At 39.7% G+C, this 24,927-nt stretch overlaps 1 protein-coding gene and 1 pseudogene across 5 annotated transcripts in view; both read left to right on the top strand.

Moving 5' to 3' along the window:
• GRM8 (glutamate metabotropic receptor 8) overlaps positions 1-24,927 on the top strand; it is a 717,908-nt gene that overhangs the window by 360,238 nt on the left and 332,743 nt on the right. The window lies entirely within an intron of this gene.
• Positions 11,151-18,640, top strand: LOC311629303 (integrator complex subunit 3-like; annotated as a pseudogene). Its single transcript has 3 exons — positions 11,151-11,169; positions 15,365-17,455; positions 17,709-18,640. The product of its transcript is annotated as an integrator complex subunit 3-like (transcript).

Here is a 24,927-nt window from a genome sequence, read left to right on the forward strand (position 1 = left end):
TAGTCTACAAAAATATTATTTTACAGATGAAGGTAGTATGCTACTTACCATCCAGACAGACAATAATTTAGCTAGGCATTTTTCTTTGGAGAGTAAGTAAAAACCTGTTCAAAATGCATGCGCTTTTATCAATTAAATTATAAGACCTAAGAAGAACTACATGTTTCTATTATGTTTTCTATGTCTAGTAAAATTCTCAGCTTCATTGCTTAGATACTCAAACACTGAATTTTAGCTGTGTGATCTTGGGCAAGTGGATAACCCTAAGAATTCTTGCTAAATTCTAATTTTTCATGTCTCTAGATTTATTTTTTTCAATGGTTTTTAGAGAAATTGGAAGGGAAGGAAAGAGAGAGAAACATTGATATGAGAGAGATACATAGATTGATTGCCTCCTGCATGTGCTCCGACTGTGCCGGGGATCTAACTTGAAACCCTAGGTATGTGCCCTTGATTGGGAGTCAAACCCATGACCAAAGCTTCCCCTGGTATTGCTGTGGGAGGTGGGAGCATGCTCTACCTCTGTCTCCTACCCACATCCTTTTCAGAAAGGAGATAGGCAATATTAGCTAAGCAGCTAGATCGGAGTAGTATTCAAGCTTTTTGCCAAGAGAGATCCAAGATTCCAAATATGCCAATTCAGCAGATCACAGTGGAGCTTTCAAACACTGAAGAAGGGCTCGGGAACCCATAAGAATGTGTGATGTTCAAATAGAGTTCAAATCCTACTAGCCAACAGGAAACCAGAGGACCTTAGAGAAGAAGGAAACTTAGAGGTCATCGTGTCCAACATTTTGCTGAGCTTCCCCTCGCAGACAGATGTAAAATGAGGACAGGGAGTACACAGAAACATTTTGGTTTTACTGATTCAGTAGAACTCGTGAAGGCTTTTATTGGTGCAAAATGAGGCTTTCTCATTGACTCTAAATAGGCTTATTAGCAGCATACAGAGGATTTCCACTGTGATTGTCTCTTTGTCCCCAGTCAGAGTGAAGGCAGAGGCCTGAAGCAGGCTGATAGCTGTGGAAGTGAAAAGTACCAGCAGACTGGAGCGCAGAGACCAGGCTGGCTGCCAGCTTTGGGTTCAGCACCCCGAGGAGTGTCGTTTGTCTGGGCTGCTTTTATGAAACAGAAGCCCTCCTTTATGCCTTTGTACCTGTGAAAGGGAGCAGTGGTGTAACTGATCCAAACTAGCAGAAAAGCAAATTCTAGTTAATTCATATTTGTTTGAGGTGCCCACCTACCCTCTCTTTTTGTAGGACTGTTAGTTTACATTTCAATACGTGGCCAACATTCTGGGCATTCTGGCTTGAAGTTTCCCAGAGGGGTTTCATTCAGTGGTATGAAGGTTTAATTCAGTTGAGTCCAGAAAGCTGTTGAGCTTTTCTCCCCCTGCTTAATGATAGAAAATGTCCCTGTTAACTGATTCCTTGGTCCTTTACTCTGCTGCTCTAGTGAATTCATTCATTGCCACTCGGTGTGTCACTCTAAGAATATGCTGGAGGTGGGGCAATGGGCCCCACTGGGGTCTCTGTAGAACCAACCAACCATGTGCTGCAGCCATGACTCATGAATAAGGGCCAAGGCTGTGCTGCTTTGGTTTGAAGAAGATGTTGGATGTTGTGGGATTTGTGCCAAAGTGTTGATTCATCTCTCATGACATGGTAAGCTCACTGTCAGCAAGGCCAGTTGAAAAGTAGAGTCATGTTTGGAGATAGAGGTATACAGTTAGTGGCTGCTCATAGGACAGAACTTTGGGGTGTCCAGAAGGACATTCTACTCTTGGAAATGCTCCCTTCACCTGTTTGCTAAGTGAGACTCCAGGAGTAGGAAACAAATCCTTTAATTGGTCTTACCTAACTAGGGCAGATCTCCTTGCAATATTCACCTTTGTATGGTCCAGTGGTCGGCAAACTCATTAGTCAACAGAGCCAAATATCAACAGTACAACGACTGAAATTTCTTTTGAGAGCTGAAAACTGACTTCTGCGAGTAGCCACAAAGTTTCAACCATACTGTGCGTGTGTGCCCGCACGTGGTATTTTGTGGAAGAGCCATACTCAAGGGGCCAAAGAGCTGCAAGTGGTTCATTAGCCGCAGTTTGCCAACCACTGGTATAGTCAATCAGTTGTACATTTATGGGTGGGGTTGTTTCATTGATGTTTATCCCCTATTAAATTAAAAGCTCCATGAGGACCAGGCTTGTGTCTTTGTTGCTCACCTTTGTGTCCACTGTGCCTGACATTTAGAAGACACTGGTAAATATTTGTTGAATAAATAACTGAATCTAAAATACTTCTGTGGTATGTGGTTCATTCCTTAAGTTTATACTGTAATGAATGGCAGTTCTCCCCAATGGAATACGATCTCCTTTCTTCTCCTGTTTCATTTCTAGTTGCTAAATTGACTTTGAAGTTGAGAGATTGGGCTGTGACTCAGTATGTGACCAAACTCTTCAACAAATATTGTGCTCCAGTTTCTTTTCTTTTTTTTTTAACTAGAGGATAAGGATGAAAAAACACAAAAATAAAGTGAAAGGTTTATTAAGCTACTAAACCCAGTTGTTGAAAAAGTATTTGGGTTGTTTGCATTTTGCTTAGTCATGAAATTCCTATATAAGTATTTCTATCTTTGATGAAGGTTTATACACTCAATCAGGCTGTTCAGTTCTTTTCTTTGATTTTCTTTATTTAATCCACTTGTGAATGGCATTCTGTTTTTGGTTGTGCAAAATGTTCCCATGTCTTCCTTTTAAGGAAATGTTCCTATATAGTTCAGTCATTTTAAATACAATTTTGGAGTATATTTTGTTTTTAATTTATAGCATCAATAAATTTTTTATATGATATTGTTAACTAGTACTCATTAGGATAATAATTTTTTTAATATATTTTATTGATTTTTTTACAGAGAGGAAGAGAGAGGGATAAAGAGAGCTAGAAACGTCAATGAGAGAGAAACATCGACCAGCTGCCTCTTGCACACCCCCTTCTAGGGATGTGCCCACAACCAATGTACATGCCCTTGACCGGAATCGAACCTGGGACCTTTCAGTATGCAGACCGACGCTCTACCATGGGAGCCAAACCAGTTTCGGCAGGATAATAATTTTAACTAAATTCTAGGAAGGGAAAAGAAAAAAAAATTACAATTTATTGTATTTCTGTATAATTTCTTATGACAGATATGTTTAAATACTTTTATTCACCTTTAATCTTTCCTTGCTAAACTATATATGTGATTTCTAGTCTAATATTTATATTTTTGTTGGATATAAAACTTTTTAACTGTTAGACTGACACAGTTAATAAATTAGTAGAGAAAGAAAATTTTAAAACAAAAGTACTTCAAAAGAGGAAACTCTGGAATGCTTAAGTTAAGATTTAGAAGCCAAGACAGGCCTGGCCCCCACAGGCTGCACAGCTGAGCATTAAAGCGATTGGTCTTTCTATGCTCTGAATTCAAGAGATGGCATTTCTTTTAAATAGAAAAATGGGTGTTATTTTTACTTACTTTTTTTTTTTTTTTTTTTTTTTGTAAAGTGATTTTCAATCTTCTGTTTGAGGTTCAGGGTGATCCTGTGTCTGCAATTGTGTACAATAATCTGTTTCACTCTCTGATTTATCCGCTTGCAGCTCGGGTGGGCTGTGCACCGAGGATTCCTTCATTTAATGCATTGCTGTAACAATGCTAATAAAATGTCTCTTTCTTAAACAAACAAACAAAAAAAACACACAAAAAACCCCCAAACTTTTTATACAACAGTTTTTTAGAAAATATAGTTGAAAAATGTCATCTTTACATCTCTATTTATTATCTATATGCCTATCTGTCTGTCATACATATCCCACAAATGTGTGTGGAATACATCAACAATATAATTTGTGATATGAACTCTTCTTGATTAAAATATTTATTTTGTTTCTGTGGTTTGAATTCTTTAAATTGGCATGAATCTGGTTGATAGAGAGTATTATCTGGTGTTAGAGACTTTTTAATACAAAGATGGCTGTTTCAGATCTACCTAAGGTGCAGCCTCATTGGAACACAGGTCTACATTTTATAGAATCATATTTTCATCCTGTTTGGTACATAAAACAATAGTTTTTTTTTATACAGTTGGAAGAAATATTGGAGGTGATTTATCCTATACCCTCTTATTTTTTACAGATTAGGAAGCTGGAATTGATTGCAATAACTAACTGTCTCAGGGTAAGAGAAAGGAACCAGGACCAAAAATTCCATATATCTAGTTATCTCACAGTGAATTGCTGTTAATGTGATTTTCTGGCTTGAATGATTATTATAGACCATTCTATTTGTCTCTCTGGCATCAAAATAAAAAAAGGCCCAATTCATTTTACTTTCTTTTACCCATTACATAGTTGAAGTGAGGCTCAATATTCTGTTGTAAATTCAGCTCGTTTATCTAGTCTAGAACAATGAAGCTAAGAAGATGAAGGAGCTTTGAATGATCTGCCTAATACTAACACCTAAATTAGCTTGATAATCATTTGTCTGTGAAGCTCCTTGAGTGTTGCTGTGGTGCTTGGGTTGAGGCCAATCAGAAATGGCCCTTGAGTTCTGATTTTATCCAGTCAGTGTCTCCTTGACCAAGGAGAACATTTGGGCATGAATTGTAGTTTTTATTGTCCTGTGACTGACTCCCATTAGAAATAGCTACCTGAGGCCAGCTCTCAGTTCTATTTTGATCTAATTGTCTTATACACATAGCCTTTAGTGTTCTCTTTGACCTTTGAGGACTGCCCTGGGCATGGGGAAATTATCAATACAAATACCACTGAGGTTGGGTAGTGTCTCAGTAATGAGGATACTATTTTATATACCTAAGGATAGATGCCTTTTCTCTGTGGGATGCCTGATTTGGAAATTTTTATGACCCCAAATGCATCCATAACATTCAGACACCAGGAGAGTTTCTTATTACAGAAATTCCTCTGAAATTGAACCCAGCAGGATCAAATTGTTCCCAGTGCAGACACTTGACCTCCTAAGAATGAAGCTTCTATCTATCTACAGTATCTATCTATCATTCATTCATCTATCTATCTATCCATCCATCCATCATCTAACTATCCACTTAACTATTCATTTATTTATTCTTACTCTCACAGAAGAGATGAATTTCATTCCTTTCCAGTGAACATGACATACAATTTTAATAAATGTTCTCTCAGCTTTTAAGTTCCCCTTTTCTACTTGAGTCAAATTGCCTACAGATTTTTATAGGCTATCTTTAGTATTCTTGTTTCTTATGATTTTAAAATATCCAAATGTTAATACTTTATAATGAGAGGAAGTTCAAAAAGAGTAGAATGCCCTCTTCCTAACATCCCAGTGATACAGAAATGGCAGCTAGAATACTTTTGCACATTTTCTTTCACCTTTTGTTAATCAAGGAGATTGAATTAGAGAAATAAAGCAAAATAAGCAAAACCTAGAGCTATAAATTTGGGGGTTAATTCAAATACATAAAGCATTAAAGACTGTCAGATACAAAGCTAGATGCAAACTGACAAGGAGAAAAAAAAAATCTGTTTGTGTACTTAAAGCCCCAAACCAAAAGCAAAATTAAAATTTGTGCTGACCCTTCTCCCTTGGGGCTGCAGATGTCACTGCTGTCCAGGGCACCGTCTGTTACTGAGTGGAAAGAAGAGAAATGGCATCCAAATCACTAGTGTAAAATAAAATAGTCTGCCTGCCAAGTTCTAAAGCTGTCCTGCCATATTTTTGAAGGCCAAGGGGATGAGGGCAGAGGTGAGCTACAAAGGTGACCACTAACACTCATTGATTCTTATCTTTGATGGGTCGATTTTTTATTATAAGATCATTTACTAGAGGATATTTTCATCTAGCCAGTAATAATATTAACATTTATTGGCTATTTGTTGTGCTAGATGTTTAGAACGGTTCTATAAACTGAACACTGTGTTATTCTTATATTAAAGGTAAAGACACTGAACCTCTAACTAATTAAAATTGCTCAAAGTGACACCTGGCTGTGATTTCAGTGAGGTCTTACAGTTTTCTCGGTCCAGATGCAGGTGACCTCAGAAATGGCCTTCACAAGACTACAGCTTGCCTGAGGCCTGCACAAGGTGTTCTCCACTAGCCACACCCCATCTCTTCCCCACCTTTCTGTGTCTTCCCTGTGCCTTGGGGAGCTGACCTTTGTAGACTGCACATCCAGGCTCCCTCCCCCTCTGTCTTCATCCTGGGCGTGGCCAGTGGGAGGCAGTGAAGATTTTGGAGTGTGAGGGGGAAACGCAGGTCTGGGCATTTCTTCTCCATGTCCTGTTGATCCTGTGCCATGACTGCTGTCCGTTCAGGCTATCACTGCCTTCAGGCTGCCCTCTGCCATGCCTCCATCTTTACTTAGGCTTCTGTGGAAATGCTTACCCTTCTCTTTGGCTCTCCATCCGTCCCAGAGGTAGTCTTCCCTTCTTTTTTTAAAAAAATATATTTTATTGATTTTTTACAGAGAGGAAGGGAGAGGAATAGAGAGCTAGAAACATCGATGAGAGAGAAACATTGACCAGCTGCCTCTTGCACACCCCCTACTGGGGATGTGCCCACAACCAATGTACATGTCCTTGACCTGAATCAAACCTGGGACCTTTCAGTCTGCAAACCAATGCTCTGTCCACTGAGCCAAACCAGTTTTGTCAGTCTTGCCTTCTTATATTTGCTATTCTCTAGATGCTTCACCATCTTGATTGTTCCTTAATGCTGTCTACAATTTGGTAGATAACTTCTTCATTAAACTTTCTTCATTTGAACCATCTGGGATGAAGTCTTATTTCCTTCTGAGACTCTGACTGATCCAGAGACTGATATTACACCCATGTGAAAATATAGCAAAGGTATTTTTCAAAGCATGCTCTAAGCTCTAAATCAGGATCTAGCATGCTAAAAATCACAGATAAGAAAATAAATTTATTTCATACAGGGCATGACAGAAAGTTAAAAAAAAAATAAACTAGTGAAGAATCTCAGGGAGATGGTGAGAAGGGTAAAGACTTTAAGAGTCTGTTGTACACCAGGCTTCAGAGAACTGTGATAGGTTTTGAGTTTGTGATAACAGCTGTTTGGGGAGAGATTATCCTAGTAGCCAATTGTAAGAAGCGTGGAAGTGGGAAGAAAGAGTGGAAGTGGGAAGTGGCAAAGAGAAGAGAATTACAAAGCTTTTCAAAAAAGTCAGTCATAAGGTTATTGGAGACAAGTTCACAAGATAGCTGCAGGCATGGAAAACAAGGAATGAAACATATCAAATAAAAACATCGCTACTACTTGATTTTGCAGTCTTACTCCTGTGATGAATTTTTTTTAAACTGGTGTAAGCTCTTCACAAGTGGAGGGCCCACATGCCTCCATGTAACATTAGATAAAACTGCAGAAATCAAATTTGGAATTAAGGCAGTATTTGATTGTAGTTAAAATCATTCCTATTTCTATCTCTTGGACTTTAGGTGGAAGCACTTAAAGTCCTAAGAGGGTAATTTCAGTTCAAGCTATTTACTTAACAGAAGTTCAGATCCTTGATTTTCTGTTTCCATGTTATCAGACTCCTCAACTTGAAATCCAAGGGCATTATAAATGTTAAGCAAATTGCTTGTTCATTAAGACTGTTGAGCTTGGGAAGAGCAATCCTATAAAAGTCTTATCTGTGTTGAAACATTTTCCTAATTGTTTATTTTCTCCTGAATATTTATCTGAAAATGCTCTCTTTTGGTGGGGAGGTAAATGAGCTGATGTGTATTGATCTTCATCTAACTCATTTGTTTGTTTGTTTTTATTCTCCATATAAACATTTTAGTGAATAGGTATGGGGCACATTGGTGTCTCACCCAGAGGCATGTTATTTATTAGCTAGCCATTCAACCATTTGGTCATTCCTATTGAGAATGTTGTGGGCTTTGAATTGAGAAAAGCATGGGTTTGAAACAGAACTTTGCTACTTTCTGGCAGGGCTGTCTTGGGCAAATTATTTTTTAGACTTCTCTTCAGATTTAGAAAAATAATTTTTATAAAGACTCTGCATCATGACTGAGAAATGTACTCAAATAGATGAGTTTAATACTGCCATTCTCACCCCTAACTAACCTTACACAAATGCAAAAAACACATAACACTACAAGATGGATATGAAATAAACATAATATTCTTAAGTGCCATTGCTGATAAATGACAACATGCAAAACTGTTTAAATACATGAGAAAATTAATATAGTAAAGAAGAAAATACAATATACTTGATTTTTCTGTTATTTATTTATTTATTTATTTACTTTTTTATTTTTTTATTTTTAATCTTTACCCAAGGATATTTTTTCATTGATTTTTATGGAGAGTGGGAGAGAGAGGGAAATACAGAGAGAAACATCAATGTGAGAAAAATACATTGACTGGTTGCCTCCTGCATGCAACCCAGCCAGGGCCTGGGTCAGGAACAAGTCTGTAATTGACTTACTTGCCCTTGACCGGAACTGAGCCCAGAACCCTTTGGTCAGCAGGCCAATGCTCTATCCACTGAGCAAAAATGGCTAGGGCAATTTTTCTGTTATTTAATGGATATAAAATTACTTCCTTGAATCTCACATTTTGTCAACACACATGATAATGGATGTTGTGATATATTGCTTTGTCTTGAGAAGAAAAATATAATTATAGCCATAAAACACTGGGAAATTCTGGAAGATAAGAATAATAGAATTAATTTTTTTCAAATATTTTCCAAATGCATTTTAAATGACTTTCCTGAAGGAAAAAGAGAGAAAAAAATACATGCAGATGTAATTACAGATAAGACCCATGCATATTTTTAGTAGACTTAAAATAATCAAGCATATTCATAGCTAAATTGCTAATTAACATTCCCAGAATTTTGTTTAATCTAAGCAAGTTATTTTAATGGGGTTAGGGCAAAAACAATATGATAAATATCTAAATGTGTGGCTACTTAACTAGCACTGAAAAATAACTAAATTGCCTCTACCCCTCCCACAGACAAACAATTAAACCTCATTATCATGGTGGTGTGTTTTTTTTTTTAAGAATAAAATGACCAGGTAGAAAAAAAGTATATTGAGATAAAATGCTTTGAGTCTTTATTGACTTTTGATGAGCTTTGAACCCTGGGTGATGGAACTTGGAGGCAGAAGGAATGAACTTAAAGTTCTATCTCGGTCACTGGGAGCTTCAGGAGGCCTCAGGACTATCTCAGCCTCTGTGAAATGGAGGTAAGGTTTCCTGCAGAGCTGCCTAGAGCTGTTGGGAAAATCATATGGAAATAAACTATTGCTGTCAAGTTTTATGAACTGTAAGATACCTCATACATACAAGGCATTGCTCATCTACTCACTCATTCAACAATGGAGTTATGCCCAGCATTACAGGGCACATGGGTTGTCATGAGATGGAGGAAGCAGTGTGTTCCTGTGATTAAGAGTATGGACTTTGAAGTTATACCAACCTGGGCTGATTCAGGGCTCACCACTGTAACTGTAGAGCAATGGTCAGCAAACTCATTAGTCAATAGGGTCAAATGTCAACAGTACAATGGTTGAAATTCCTTTTGAGAGCCAAATTTTTTAAACTTAAACTTCTTCTAATGCTTCTTCAAAATAGACTCACCCTGGCCATGGTATTTTGTGGAAGAGCCACATACAAGGGGCCTGCTGACGAAGGCCCTAAGAGAATCATTTCCCTTCTTAAGAACTTCATTTGGCCAATAACTTCATCTTAAATCCCAATTTCTTTAAAGTTAATATGGTAAAACACCATACTCTTCTCAGGGGGAGAATCTGAGAAACATTAAGCAGTTAGCTTAGCATATTGAAGATATTCATTGGAGGTTGGTAAATATTAGCTCTTTGGACACTTTCATCTCTAGCTAGGAAGAGCAGACATTCCTACTGGCAATGACAGAACAAAGCAACATGGGTAAGACTGGTACAAAGAACTTGGGGAGTTTTTATTAGAGCTGCCACCCTTTTAGCTACAGAAATCAATAAACAGTTTTAGAGAGAGGTAAATATTTGGACTTATTTTTGAATAAAGGGTCAAATTTCTATAGGAAGAGATGGTTGGTGAACAACATTCCAGGTAGAGGGAATTAAAGGGGCTAAGGTTTTATGAGTGAGAAAGTCAAGCAGTCCAGCTGCCTAAATTAGCACTGCCAAGCAGAATTTTTGTCATGATGGAAATGCTTTGTAAATGTGTTGTACAAGTGCTATTGAGCACTTGACATGTGGATAGTGTGTCGAGGGAAATGAATTTTTAATTTCATTGAACGTTAGTTCATTTAAAAGCCACATGTGACTGGTGCTGTTGTAGACCAGGAAGAAGAGTTTTGTGTGATAAGACCTGAATAGTTTTCCAAATTTAGAATTTAACTGCTAGATCAACAAGTTTAGCTCCCAAAATGGAACGAAACATGTTCAGTAGCAGAAGCAAAAAATTAAATTAGAAAAGGAGACCCAAAAATAGCAGAGAGAGAAGTGGGAAAACAAATAATCCAACAAGGAACAAGTGTTGAAGAAAGGCTTGCTTTTCTTAGTTAGTACAGAGGCTGCTAGGCATCCAACGGAGTTTGTCAGATTTGGCAAGTCTGAAATTATCAGTAACCTTTAAAATAAAAGTTTCCATTGAGTGGTAGAGTCTAAAAGATTATTGGAAGAATTAAGAGTGAGGTATGTTAAGTAGGTGGTGACATGGAGCACAATCTTCTCTTTGAACAAGTTTGTGTTCTTAGAGTTAAAGAATAAAACATTACACAGTGTTAATTTCAGAAAGTACCATATAATCGCCCAGTATGTGGAATTCTTTTAGGCAAACCAGGTAGTTTCAATGCCAGGTGTGAAATTACAGTGGTTTAGATAACATTTTGAAGCAATTCTACAAATAACTACTCTGAGTCATGACATTTTCAGGCCACATTGAAAATACTGGCTGAAGAAATAAAAACAATGTTGAAGTAATAGCCAAGCCCATTGCTAAGTTTATATCCTGAGCTAAGGATAGATTATCTTTATACCCTTATTTATATGTGATGAAAAACTGTAATTTTGTTTTGTTTTTACTTGCATAGCACAGATAGGTAACTTGTCAAGGGGGAAATAAAGGTCCCCATGGCTACTTCAAAGAGAGGTAAGTCAAGGACAGAGCTATTTTATACAAAAACATGGGTTTTCTTATCTCTGATGATTAAATGACTACAGTAATTCTCCCATTTTCTTGTTCATCCTCATGAAATCACTTGAAATATTTGATAAACATAGAAAATCTTTTGCCCCAATCCAAACTTATCAATATGAATCTCCAGGAGATTAGCGTGGCAGCTGCATTTTTTATTAGCATCCAAGTGATTATTTTGATTATTTAGCACTTTGGGGAAATACCTTTCTATTTTATTTACTCACCTTTTCAACGAAGTCATTTGAACATTTTACATGTTCCACTCAGATAGATGCTGGGATACAAAGATGAGTTAGATAGTCTCTGGTCCCAAGAGATGGTTCTGGCTGGGGAGATAGTAAATGCCACTGTAGACCAAATGGTTTGGTAAATGCTGCAAAGAGAGTAACTCAGCTTGGGGAAGGTCATTGAAAGATTTACTTGGGGTAAAGAGAGTATGAGCAGGGTTTCAAAGGAGAAGTCAACCATATGATAAAAGGAAAGAGAAGCTTTAATATCTGTTGAGGGGAATTGTCATATTAAAAGGAAGGAGAGTTGAGTCTAGGCCTGGCACTGAATTCCATATGGCTGGAAAACAGGTTTTGCATGGATATAGAGCAGTATGGCTAACTGGGGTTTCTAGTTATTCTCAAGGTGATGAAAAGTCATTTAAGGGTAATGTGGAATTGATGAGATTGGCCATAAGGAGACTCATTGAAATTGAAAAACAACAACAAGACAACAACAACAGCTTAGTACAGTAATTCAGGTAAGATGGAATGTCTAACCTTAGGAAACCTACATAAAGAAAGTATGGAAAGGACATTTTTGAGAAATAGTTGGTGATTTATTATGCATGACATAACCATACAAGAGTTTACCTGATTTTTTTTTTTAAATATTAAGGTTGTCTTATGAGATGAATTGGATTGCTGAAAAGTTGCCCACATAATGTATTTTGGTCATAATGATAATGGGAAATATGTAATTGTTTTTTTCATAGCTATAGTAACTGCTTAAATTGGACTGCTATTGGACAATATTTTTTATTGTATCTCGTTGGCTCAGGGCTACATCAATCTGGGATCATATGGAGGATTATATAGAGGTTCACAGATGCCTCTGTAGTTATTTCAACTCTTTGATTTTATGTAAGTGAGGAAATGTGCATTGCTTATTACTTATTTAAATTCTTCGGAGTATTTTGGCCTTTTAATATTTAATCCTGTCGTTTTCCCTATCATTACTTAAAATTGTAATATAAGTTTAAAACTTTTTTATATTTCTTCTTGAACCATTCCAAATTTAAATTAATATAAAGAAAATGCAGATTTCCAAAATGTAAGTGAACTAAGTGAATTATTTTTGAGATTTTTTGACATCCACCAACATATTTTAATATAGCTTGTATTATCATGAAATTAGGTTTGAAAAGTGCTGATCTGTAGTAATAATATCTGTGATGACTTAGGAAAAGAGACGGTGGGTTTCTTTAATAGAATCCAAACATATGACATATAATTATTAACAAATAGAATAAAAAGCACAATATAATTATTGACTACCTTATGCTTCTCAGACACATTTTACAAGTTGGGACTACTTAAGGATTCATAGCATTTGTGAAACATGTGTGGTTGTTAACACATTTTAATATGTTGTTTCTATTGTTGGAAGCCCTACGTCATGAAGTATTTAATGGTTAAAATGGTCAAAGTATTTCTATATTTACGCAGTTTGCATTCAAAAGAGGGAAGTGGTGGTCACATAAGGAGCATTGGTCTACAAAAGCTGACTAAAGCCAGGGAATTTGGAATAAAGCAGATGTAGTTTCAAAATCTGACTCTTCCAGTGCATAAATTAGTCCTTCAGCTTTACCTGTCTCATTTGCCATGTGGGATAATAATACTTACATTACAGGTAAGCATTAAAGGAGATAATGCAAGTAAAATAGTCACTGTCTCTGGCTCATAGTATATCTAGTACAAAGGTAACAGCAATTCCAAAAAAAAAAATAAAAAATTAGGATTCAAGACTCTAGTTGCAGCTCAGCTACAAATTCATGATCATCTTGTACAAGTAATATTTTCTCTCAGGGTCTGAGTCTCCTTCCTTATCAGGAAAATGAAGCAGGTGGATTAAATGAGTTCTAAATTTAGTGATTTAGAATTTGATGACTAATATGATCACATCTAAATGTTTTCAGAAAATGTATCATTTAGACTTTTATCCTGAGTCATGCAGTCTTATATGAGTTTTGAGAATATATTTAATCTAAACAGACTTAAAAACTTCAGTAATGGTGACATGTTAATTTTGAAAGCATGCTAGGTACCCAGATAAAGAATTCCATTAGGCAAAGAGAGATGAAACTCAAGGAAGAGGTACCAGCTATAAAAAAGGGAATTTCATAACGCAAATGATATTTAAGGGATAAAAGTGACTGATACTTCCTTAGACACAAACAAAAAATGTATTCTGGAAAATTTCACTTTGTATTTATTTACTCATTTATTTTCTAATACTAATAGGGGCAAAGCAATAAGAAATCAAGGCTCAAGTAAGATTTTTTTTGTTAATTTCAACACTTTTACAACACATTGATTTAGAAGGAATATAAAAATTTAAAAATAATTTGAATTTACACATATTTTTGTCCCGACAATTGCAAATGCTTTTGACATATAGAGAATATATGAGACCAATTGTTTTTTTCAGAGTGTGGATACATTTTATATGTCTTAGCAACACAGCTTGCTGTGTTGAGAGCCTGGGCATAGACTACTGCTCAGGGCAAAACACAGCCCTGAAAAAGGAGGTCAGGAATGGCCAAGTTCACACTTTTGCCTTAGTTACATCTAGTTCATTTGAATTACTGCTATTGCTTTGCAATACCCCTATATGTGCACTAAGTACTAGAGAGGCTGAAATGTATAGCACAGCCATTGGGCATTTGACTCTGAAGCTAGATTTTGTAGCTTCAAATCCTATTTATATAAATTTGGGGACATTATTTAATCTTATAAGGGTTTATCAGAGTGAAATAATATATATTAAATAGGATAATATTTAATAATAGTCTATAAGCATCAACTGTTTGCCTTCCTCAGTTATTAAAATATTTTGCATTTATCAAGTCCAAATAAAAGAGAAATGTTCTCTATCTTAAAGGAAACTAATATGATCAGTAGATTTGCTCAAGTACAGAATTAAAAAAATACAGTGAATGTGGTTGTTTTAAAATTGAAGTGCCAATTTCATCAAACACCGAATTGAGTGCAGACAATCTGGGCTGAAACGTGCTCAAAAGTTATCAAAGGTGATACAACAGTGATATATATCAGAGGAGGAAAAATACATCTATACAACCATATGTGGATGCATGCATCTCTTTTAATTGTAGCAAAGAGTTTTAAATATCTAGCATAACATTAGGCACTTGGTAATTACTTGGTAGATTATGTTTTATTAATATGAAATGAATTTTAATATTTTTGTAATCTGATCGCTTTGTAATTGGTTTTTAAGAAAGGAAATTTGCAAAAGTTATCTTAGTTTTTCTCCCTCAGAAAACTCTAACATATGCCTGACGGATAAACATTTTCATTTTAAAAATTAAAGAGAGCCTCCTCCTCCCTGTCACCCTCAGCCACCCTTCTCCTTTCCACCGTGGTGCTGTGTATGATGGTATAGGGAGAAGCTGGTTCTTTTATTTTCTGTCCCTCACTCTGAGGTGGGGGTATGGTGTGGGTCCAGAGGAACGTTGCTGCCCAAACCTTGGGCCACCAGGCAGGAAGGTTTCTGATCCACTACTTCCAAGCAAGACTCCTCTTTTGTCCATCTCCCGAGGCAGAAACTTGGGGCTTTGCCTACTTCTCTTAGGGTCAGAAGCCAGAAGGGGCTCACTTTCCACTTCTTCAGGGCTGGGAGCCTCGCCTCCCCTCCCCATGGGGGTGCAGACCCTGACCCCGCATACTTAAGAGCTAAGGGCTTTTCCTCATCCCTGCCACTCCAGAGGCAGGACCTAGATAGCCATCCACCTTTATCTTCTCCATCGAGTGATCTTTCAGGCAGGAGCCAAGAACGCAGAGGTCAGGGACTCTCTCTCTCCTCCCCTACTAACCCCTGTTGCCCCCAGTCCATGGTAACCCAGAGCCCTCATTTCTAGGACTTGCTACCCATCCACTCCCTGGCCTTTTCCCATCACCTGGCTGCAGCCATGGAGTTACAGAAGGAAATGGGGCATTGGCAGCTGCTGCTTTGGGAGGCGGAGGAGGAGCAGGAGCTAAAGCCCCAGGAAGGGGAGGGGGCTACTTTCAATCAGTTTGGATGCCAAGGATGAGTTAGAGGTTCGAGAGATACATGAGCACTGTGATATTGATGACTTCTGGTGTCTCAGAGAGTGAGGCAATGATGCCCTTAATGCCTAGTATGCAAAGGTCCTCTCCCACCCCCAATCTCAGCAGGCAGAGATCTGCCTGGGCCTCTTTACCCATCTTCTCACTGAACCTGTTCAAGCCCAGAAGTGTCACTAGGACTTGGCTCTGTTGAGTTGTGACAGCATGAATATTGTCCTGAATAAAATCAACCAGATGCTTCCAGAAGCACTTGAAGTTGCAGGGCACCTGCCATACTCAGTTGGTGTGTTTGGTATGGGAACTAGTGAAGAGTGGGATTCTGGGAGCCAATAGTGTTTGCATGGCATTCCTGAAGCAGATTGCTGGTGGGGATGTTATGGCAGAAGATATCTGATTAGCAAATGTTCTGTACACCCTGACTGAGCAGAGATGTTGGGTACTAAAGAGCAGCACCCTCATTGCCATGGCCCATGGACCACTTCAGGACCCCCAGCTCCATGCCCTGCAGAAGGAGGAGGATTTCTGCATCTCACTGCTTTGGAAGGAGTCATGGAATATTTGATGATTGGCTGGAACCTCCTAAGACTACTTCAGAGACTTGCCAGGATGCCAGAATTTGAACTTCTTTGGAAATATATTTTTCGTAACCCTCAAGCCTTGAGTCTCAGTTCACAGGTATCCTGTGGCTTCTTCAGTCAAGAACATCCAGAAAATTCCTCACATGTTTTCTAAACCCAGACATGGAGACTAAGCTCTTCTTCATGACCTCCTTCGTGTGGTTTGGTATAAAAAATAATACCAGGATTAGTTCCAGCACCGGTACCTCTTACTCCCAGTCAGTCAGTCTCTGCACTCTGACCTCATTCACTACATCTGTGGGGTTGTGCACCCTTCTAATGAGTTCAGATATCTTGCCCCGTGGGCCATCACTGGTTGGCTGCTGACAACATGCATGTAAATGTCGCTGCCTCTAATGCCAAGTGGCTTTGTTTTATGACTTTAACCTACACACGGATAACATTATGATCATAGAGCCAGCCTTCCTTGTCATGCCTCACTCCATGAAGCCCCACCAGCCATCACTGCCACACTCCTGGATTTCATGTGCCACATCATTTCTAACTTCTGTCCTGCGCTGGAGAGCCCCCGAGCATGTCTTTTCCTCTATCAACCACATTGTGGAGAAATGGGTCTTGGTGCAGTTGGCTCCCCAGTTTGACAACTCTAAATTGGATAAGGAGCTGCGCCAATGCTGAGGGAGAAGCTTCCTGAGTTCTGCATTTTAGTCAGCACACCTGTGGAAATCAAAATTGAGGAGCCAGTTTCCATGGAGATGGATAACCATGTCTCAGACTAGGATGAGATCTGCATTAATAATGCATAAACATCCTTCCGTGATGAAGAGGATGATCTCAACAGTGAAAGAAAGAGAAAGAGAGTTTTATTTCCACTCTATCAAGGAGATAGTTGTAGAGGAGACAGTTGATATCACCCCTTTCCTTGACCAGTTGGATGAGTCCCTAAGGGAAAAGAAAAGTCCCTAAGGATAAAGAAGGCAGTGATACAGAGGCCCAGTGAGGTCCTGCAGGAATTGTGGACCAGGTCCTGGAGGAAGTCTTTGACGCAGAGCAACTGTCTGCCCTTGGGCACTTCTCTATAAAAGCTCCTCAAGGCCCACTTCCAAGGGGAGGTGTTGCCCGAGGAGGTCATGGAGGAGTCTCTGGAAGAATCTGTTGGGAAACCGCTCTCTGAAATATTTAGGAACATCTGTATGCCAGCTTTTCTCTTTCTCCGGACCTTCTCTCTGAGCTATATTAGAAGCAGTCCAAGATTGGCTTCCACTTGCTCTTCTACCTGGGGGGGGGGGGGGGGGTCAAAAAACCTATAGGGAAAAGGAACCTGTACAGGTCACTTTCCCGGGCCACTCAGTGGGGCAATCTGCACACCTTTTTAAAAATCTGTATTAAATGTATTTTTATTGATTTCAGAGAGGAAGGGAGATGAAACATCAATGAGAGAGAATTATTGATCTGATGCCTTCTGCACACCCCACACTGGGGATTAAGCCCACAACTTAAAGCCCTTGATAGGAGTTGAACCTGGGACCCTTCAGTCCATAGGCAGACACTCAATCGACTGAGCCAAACTGGCTAGGGCACACCTTTTTAATGATGGCATGAAGGCCTGTCAGGAGGACAAAATGTGGCTGCTGTGCCATCTCGCATCCTCCATCTCCATAGAGTTTCCAGATGAGACCTTGAGGGGTGGGCAGCTGCTGAACATGAACAACTCCAGGAGCTGGTCTGCCATGTGATGATGGGGAAGCTGGTCACGTTTCTAATAGACTCAGATCTCAACATACTTTCAGCTCCTAGACTGGGAGACCTTTGAGCAGCACTGAGCCTGGCAGCTCTTTCTGGCCCACAACATTCCCCTAGAGACCATCTTGCAGCACCTCAAACAGGAGGAGCACCCACAGGCCCTGTCCTGCCTACTGATTCAGCTCCAGAGAGAGAAGCCCAGTGAGGAAACTGCAACGATGGTGCTGAGCCAGCCCTCCACCCGGGCAACCACCTCCCCACCAGCATCTGTGTCAGTGGTGCGTGAAGCAGGAGAGCTGCTGGCCCATCTCATCAAGTCCCTGCTCATCAAGGACAACAGCCTCCCATGCAAGAGGCTGAGACGCGCACCCCCCCGCCCCTGCAGCAGGCTGGGCTGGGACTGCGGAGCAGACCCCGCAGCATTGGAAACCTGCTTCTCAGCCTGACCAGCACCAAGGGGGACTTTCTTGGCCAGACCCCCGTTCTCCAGGCTCTGCGTCATGTCCGGGCAAGCTGTGACGAGCCCACAAATGAAGATCAGGGACCTCTTCTCCAGGGCCAAGGAACGCAAGGCCTCTTTCTCCAAGCCACCCAAGAGCCGGTGAGAAGCAGCTCGCTCCAGCCCCCCTGAGTTGAAAGCTGCCACACAGGCCCAGTGCTGCCCAAGTCTGGCTCCAGCAGTGCTCGGAGGAAGAAGACACAAAACCGAAGCCTGCCAAGCGGAAATGGAAAGGGCCCTCTGCAGCGAGGTCTGATAGCAGCTGAGGTCCATGCTGTGCTCCTCATCTTGCCCCTAGTTGGATTACCCTCCCTTCCTTGGCGAATCAAAGGTTATTTTAATAGGAGCTGGGGAGGTAGTAGGGGAAACTCTGTCTCTCCCCTTCCCAAAGCCCACCTGGTGGGGAGCCCCATAAACTGCCATGCAGCTCCCAGTCCCTCCTCCTCACTCCCTGGGTCCTCCAGCCCCATCACACTGCTGCGCCCACCAGTCCCTGGGTTCCCACTGAAGCCAAGGGCTGTGCAAAACCTGGACTACGGTGGAAGTCCTCAGGCCCCTCCTCCCTCTCCCAGCCTCCCAAGCATCTATTGAACCAAGAGGAGAAATGGCAAAGGGGCTGCTGGCCAGAGAGATGAGGACCAGAGGAAAGACCCCAGTGTGCGGGTGTCCCTTCTGACTTCCCCCTTCAGGTACTGATTTACCCTGAACAAGTGTTTTATAGTTGCTCTCCATACACTGGCATGACGTGGGCATTTCATCTGTAATGATGTGGGCCTGCCTGCTTCTTTCCATGGGGCGAATGCCACAAGAAAAGAACCTGAGAGGGAGGCCACAGCCTCCCCTGGTGTGCCCTGGAGGCTGTGTTGGCCTGAGGTTGGCACCTTAAACTGGCCCAGAGCCCCAGGGAATCTTAGCGCCATGTCCCACAGAACTGTCAAATGGTCCTATTTCCTTGGCTGTCTTCTCTGTGTTTTATTTTATTTCATTTTTTTTTTTGGCAAAACAAATGTGTTTTAAATATTGTTTTCAAGTGACAATAAAACAAGCCAGAACATCAAAAATATAAAACATTAAAGAGGGCTCAAAGGAGTGTAGCTGTTTTCTTTGATGATGACAGGCTCCCCGAGGTGGACCAGGGGAGCGGGGATCTGTGATGCACCTGTGTGATCTACACAGGCATTGCTGGGAACATCTGCTTTTAAGGTTTTGGTGGCAGCAAACCAACTACAGGGAATCTGGATATTTTCTTACAGTCTAGCTTTAAATGTTTTAGCCACTGAAAGGAATTATGCACAGTTTCAAGAATGTTAACGTGGTGTTAAGAGAATGCGAAGGTTTCTTTTTTTCTTTTCATACAACTGTAATTACCTTGTTCTAAACAGATTAAACCACCAGTATTACCTTAATTTTAAAAGTGAGAACTCTAGTTAGGGTGCTGCTGCTTGTGATGACCTACACAGCATCGTAGTGGTTAAGAGTTAAAGCTCCTAATATTCCTTTTGGTGCTGGCAAGTGGCCTCCATGGAAGACAAAGCAGGACTGGATTGAAGGAACAATGGGATGAGGATGGCTGGCTTCCTCCAGGACCATGTAGTCTCCTCCTTCCCTACCCCCCCCCCCCCCCCCCTGGCATTTCAGAAGGGAGAGGAAGACAGTTAAAGAGCAGGGGATTAGGAAAGAAGAGACAGGACAGAACAGCCCTTAGAAGAGTTTGCTGATCTTTAAAACTAAAGAACATCCGAGCCCCTCCCCTCCCCCCATCCTATGCAGGCACAGAGACCAGGATCAGAAGCAGGATCCGAAGATGGTTTTCCTGCCAAGCCACAGGCCAGCTGCCCAGGTCACTCACACACACACACATTAGAGTACTTTGTGAGTGCCCTTTGGTGTGAGTGGGCCATGTAGCAAAGGCTTCATCCAAAGGATAACATATAGTTTCATTTGGATGCATGAACGTAAAACATGTTGTCAATCATAAGGATTAGAAATATTTTTAGCCTATCATGATCAACCACAGGATTTTCTCTTCTATTTAACACTTCCCCTTCAACATGTCTAGTGTTCACTCTGTGGACAAGTATCAGTGTGATGCTTGCAGATTAATTTAATTCCATCTTTCCAAGTCATTTTCAGAGGACAGTCTTTCCTATAAATTTAACACAAAAGGCACAAACCAGTTTACTTACTCCACTGTGGTCATACGCTGGCAACCTCTTTAACATACAGACGTTATAATATTAGGATGCATTCTTTTGTTACACAGAAAAGTAAAACAAAATGCACAGAACATGCAGGACAGTGACTCATCCTGTGTTACTATAAAGCACTGGGGCCTGGCCAGTGTTGCTCAGTTGGTTGGCATCTTCTTGTACACCAAAAGGTTGCTGGTTTGATTCAGTTGAGGCATACACCAGGACTGTGGGCTCTATCCCTCGTAGGGGAGCCCATTGATGTTCTGATCAATATTTTTCTCTCACATCAATGGTTTTCTCTCTCCCTCCCTGCCTCTCTCTCTAAAAATCAATAAAAAGTCTTTAAAAACGCCCCCAAACAACAAAAACCTCTGCAGCCCCTTTTACTCCTTTCTCCCTCGTGGCCTGAGCCAGGGCACACACATTGTGTGCTGCTCAAAGAGGTGGTTTGGTCACCCCATTTCCAAAAGACAAATTGCATGTGAATTTTATCAAAGGATATTTCTAAAATGTGCCATTTTACCATCCCTCCTTGAAACATAATACAGGCACTTCACAATCTCTAGAGGCATTCTTAGAAAACTGCTTAGCATTGTAAACTAGCTGTGGAGTTGCGAAGAAGAACATGTACAAAAGGGAAGATGGGCTTGACATGAAGATGCCTCCGGACATGAGCAGTGTGCATAGCGAGCCACTCTGCTCCTCTTCCTGGCCTTTGGCTCCACTCACCTACTGAACGGATGCTGGCAAGCTGGGCTGAAAATTCAATTTCCCAGTCACTTTCAGGAGACGTTTATTTCCTATGACTTCTTTTTTCAAAAAGGTATTTTCAAGAGGTGGGATTTTTCCATCATATGTCAGAATTTCTTTACATCTAGAAGGCCCAGATGTGGCAAAATCAGACAAATTTTTTTTTTCACCTTCATGGAAGGATGACTGACAATCAGAACTGTAAGATATTTAAGTGTACATCATGATGATTTGACATACCTATGGATTGTGAAAGGACACCCCATCAAGTTAAGTAACATATCCCTCATACTATCTATCATCTATCTATCTATCTACCTATCTATCTATCTATCTATCTATCAATCATCTATCTATCTATCTATCTGGTGGGGACGAGAACATTTAAGTTCATTCTCTTAGCAAGTTTCAATAATTTAATACAGTGTTTTCCTTTAAAAATATGAGTGAAACTTGGGAGCGCTGTTTCATAGTATACACACAGGTCTATATAAATGGCCATGAGATCTTCCCCAAGGTTGGGGGTACTCCAACAAATATGGGATGCTGTTCTCCCTTGTCTCTCTTCTAATGTCAAGGTCAGGAGGGATAGAACGGGCTGGCATCTTGTTCACTAGGCACTTAGGGGTCAGTCCAGGGCCAGGATCTGCATAGCCCCGTGTCCTGAGGCAGCGGTGGCTGAGCTCCAGGTGCACTGAGCTACCCCTTCCAGTGTCTGTTTCTGAGGCACCTCACAGCCCACCTGCCTTGGGGCCACTGACATTCTTCTGGGCCTGCCATCCCCTTGGTCCAATGACATCATGTCCTTGTGGCCTGTGGGTGCTCAGCAGCTGCCCACAGAACTGGAGTAGGAGACAGAAGGGGCCCTGGACTCCTGAGGGTGAGACCTAGGCTGAATGGGGGCTCTAGCTTCCTCCTGGCCACTCTGGTGCCCTCAGCTCACCCAAGGCCTACTCCATTAATCACCCTGCTTCCTGCTGGAAAGCCTGTACTTTCAGCTTTCATTTTTTTCTCTGATCAACATTTTAAGACGAATGAGTATCCTAAGGTCCTGATTATATAATTCTTCTGTTGCAAACTGTTACTAAGATTGAGACAATATAAATACTTTTACATATATTTAGATTGACTTTTCCTCTTAAATTTCATTTTAGATCATGTATTTGGTTACCAAACTAAATTCTTTTTAATACAGGTGGACGATAATATTTTGTGCCCCTCCTGCCTTGTCCTGATTCTTCTTTCACCTAGGTTTCCATGTCCTCCCATCTCTTCTCTGGATTTCCCCTCTTCCTCTCACGCCTCTCATTTCTGTTAGCATTCTTACCAGACTTTGTTCTCACTGACCCTTTGACAGGGTCTTCTTCCCCCCCCCCCCCCCATACACACTTCTCCCTTTAAACTTTCTCTCTCTCTTTTTTCCTCCTGATATTGTAATGTATTGAGAAGTTCAGAGAAGAAGTACATACTAGGATTTCCCATATTATAGAGCATTTTTGTTTTTTTTTCCCTTTGCCAGTGATTCACTTTTGAAAATATTGATATCAATTTCCAGTAATTCATAAAAATTCCCAGTCAATACATCTAAATTTCAAAAAAACCTCCAGTGATTTTTGGTAAGAAAGTGCCCAGTTTATTACTTCTCTTCATTTCTTGCACATCACCATAGTGAGATTGGGAACAAGGCTGCATCAGGACCTTGTATGAAGTCAGCCCGTGTAAATGAGGTCTTATTCCTGTAGAACCCACCATCCAGTGATTGAAGTTAATTAACGCTCACTGAGCTGTTCATTTCTGGGGCTTCAGTTCTGCCTCCTTATTGTGAATCAAAGGTGCAACACGAGGCTTCTTTTAGTTCTGTTATCCACACAGAAACTGGAAGTATGTGAAGGAATCACTATCTCTGAACTAAGCTTTTACAATTCCATGTTTTTTAGAGAGATCAAAACTTCCTTGATCTCTGGCATCTCATTTCACCTAATATTGCTGTGATAATAATTTTGAATAGTGATTTCAAACCATGTCATTTTATTATAAGATCTTTAATGCTGGGTGGTAGCCACTTCAAAAAAAAAAACCTTTCTGGGTGGTAGCCACCTTAAAAAAACACCATTGTGCTCAACCATATAAAAAAGTAATTAAAAAATGATCAAGGACTTAATTGGAAGCCCAAAAGCTTTAAAACTCTAAAGCAAAGGCCAGAGCACCGGGTAGTTCTCCCCCTAGAGGTAGACTCCTGCCTGGCCCCCCATTTTCCCAAATTAAAAAAAATAATCATAAAAATAAAATAAAATAAAATAAAACTCTAAAGCAGGAGTTCCGGAAGGAGAGAATAGAAAGGAGAGGTAATAGCCAAATAGATAACAATAGAAAATAACACAGATACATAGAACAAAATGGGGTCTCAGACTGAAGCAAGAGCCAGGCCCATGCATACACTTCACTGTGAAACAGAAATGCAGACACAAAAGGAAATCTTTAAAGATGCAAAAGAGGAAAGACATCCAAGATGGTACAGCAATAAGATATGTAGCAGAGTTCTAATTAGTCAAATAGATGCAAGAAGGCAGAAGAAAAATATATTCAAGTATTGAGGAATAAAAGTAAGAACAGTTATAAATCTATATGCAAACTATCATTTAAGAATAAAAGGAAATGAAGATAGTTTATGTCACATTAAGAATTAGATTTTGCCTCTTACCGTTTCTTTCTGAAGAAGTTACTAATTTTAAAAGAAGGAAATTGATTCTAGAAAAACATCAATTTTTGTAAGAAGCAATGATTTTCAAAAAGTGTCTTAGCATTGGTTTTAAAGTAGGTGGAAATAAAGTTCTAGACAACAATGATATGTTTGAGGGGCTGGAATTAAGCCTTCCTAAACTCCTTGCAGTTTTCAGAACAAAAATAAAAGTATTAATTATCTTAACATATTTTTGTTTACTTGTTCATCTTAAAAATTTAAGGTTAACAATAAAAGAATAAAAGTATACTCTAGTTTAGAAATCACTAGAAACAAGGAAATATATGCTGTACTGAAAGGCTGATTAATTTGATGGAAGGGAGAAAAGAAAAATGGAAATGACCAAAACAATGAAAAATATATAATACAAAATAAATTGGAAGAAATAGTTATAAAATGTCACGTGTCTTAGTAAAACTCATTCATTAAAACAGAAAATCCCAGACTGAGTAAACTGTAAAATTCAGCTAAAAAGCAGTCTACTACACATACACAGACGCTAAAACATCTCTTAGAAATTAATAAATTAATTGAACCAAAATATTTAGATATAAAAGCTTGAGTAACTCAGTTAACAAGATTGATTTGACAGATGTGTATACAGCTGCACACAGAACAAATAGGAGCATCTATTCTCAAAGTGCACTGAATTCAAGGCAGTGTGCTGTGGGGGCTCTAAGTACAGTCTCCAGAGTTTCACTAAGATTGAATCTTAGCACCACCAGGTACTCATTGTGCTAATTGGTTATTTTATTTTGCTATGACTTAGGTACCTTGTTCATGAGTTCTAATAACTTAAATATGTAAACTGTGTAAAATAGTGCCTAACACATGGCAAAAATTTGACCAATGTAAGCTGCTATTATATTTA

Source organism: Pipistrellus hanaki (assembly GCF_964339955.1).
Source record: "Pipistrellus hanaki genome assembly, chromosome: 10".
Lineage (NCBI taxonomy): Eukaryota > Metazoa > Chordata > Mammalia > Chiroptera > Vespertilionidae > Pipistrellus > Pipistrellus hanaki.